At 44.8% G+C, this 1,347-nt stretch overlaps 1 non-coding gene across 1 annotated transcript; it reads left to right on the top strand.

Moving 5' to 3' along the window:
* Window positions 1-838: 838 nt before the first annotated feature.
* Window positions 839-999, top strand: LOC125992694 (U1 spliceosomal RNA). The gene has a single exon (XR_007489744.1). It is a non-coding gene; the product is annotated as a U1 spliceosomal RNA (small nuclear RNA).
* The last annotated feature ends 348 nt before the right edge of the window (window positions 1,000-1,347 follow it).

Genomic DNA, 1,347 nt, shown 5'->3' with positions numbered 1-1,347 from the left:
GATGCAACTGGTGAGGACGCTCTCAATGGTGCCACGGTAGAATGTAGACACGACTGCCTGAGGAGCACATGCACGCCTGAGCTTCCGCAGGAAGTACAGGCGGCGCTGAGCTTTCTTTTCCAGTGACGAGGTGTTTGCGGACCAGGAGAGGTCCTCACTGATGTGCACCCCCAGGAACTTGGTGCAGCTCACCCTCTCCACCACAGCACCGTCGATGATCAGCGGCAGGCGGCGCTGAGCTTTCTTTTCCAGTGACGAGGTGTTTGCGGACCAGGAGAGGTCCTCACTGAACATGCCTGGAAGTCGATGCCGGTGCTTGGGGCCGTGTGGCGGTGAACTATTTATGTTATAGTTATTTGATATATTTGTCATTTTCAAAACTTGTTCAGAAAAAAAATATATTATTCAGTGGTAATGTTGGACGTTTTCAATAAATACAAATTCATACAGTTTTAGGGTTCTCAGGTTAAAAGAGGCAATGCATGATAGGCATGTTTTTGCCGATATATTATTTTTACTTTATTTTTTATGGTTTGTTATGGTTGCTGCCATCACCACTAGATGGCGACGAAGACAAAGGAGGTGAACAAAGGCGTGGGGGTAGGGGCAATGAAGGGTAGAAAAAGAAGCAAAGCATGGTGATAGTGTCTCTTAATCTATGTTTTACTTAATTTATAATGCTTTGGTTTTGTAATGACCAAAGGTACTTTTTAAACAGTTCTACGAATCCTGTTTCATCCACTGAGTGTGTATGTGTGCCACACGTTTTTAGCAATTAAGCCCGTGACTGAAGATGGCGTGTGCGGTAAAGACGTCGGCCCGGCAACTTGTACAGTTCATACCTACCTGGAAGGGGAGACACCATGAAGAAGGTGGTTCACCCAAAGTGAGGCTCAGCCATTGCACTCTGGTTGTGCTGACCTCTGCAAATTCCCCTACTGTGGGAATCTCAACTGCATTATTTCTGGTAGTGGGGGACTGTGTTCGCGCTCTCCTCTGGTCTTTCTGATGAAAACAAAAATTAAGCGCAGTAGTACGCACATGGAGTTGAAGTCTGCGATGCTGTGACACACTAAACGCTTTTGATTATGTAATTAACTGTACTCTGGAACTGTGTGTCAGGGTTTTCCAGATTATCCTTATCGTATGATTATGTTGGAATGCAGCCTGTAATAAATAACGTAGCTAGATTAGTTTTATGCTTATGTTGGAATGCAACCTGTGATAAATAACCTAGCTTGTCCCATCCTACACAAAGTCGTAAAACACCCTTTGCTATGTTTTGACTAGTGGTCAAGGGCTTTCTCTATTCAGTCCACTCTTACCCCCACCCTGTTTCTCTTAATA

This window comes from Syngnathus scovelli, unplaced genomic scaffold, assembly GCF_024217435.2.
Source record: "Syngnathus scovelli strain Florida unplaced genomic scaffold, RoL_Ssco_1.2 HiC_scaffold_23, whole genome shotgun sequence".
NCBI classification, from domain to species: domain Eukaryota; kingdom Metazoa; phylum Chordata; class Actinopteri; order Syngnathiformes; family Syngnathidae; genus Syngnathus; species Syngnathus scovelli.
The sequence above is the reverse complement of the archived record's forward strand: the minus strand, read 5'-3'. Positions and strand labels throughout refer to the sequence as shown.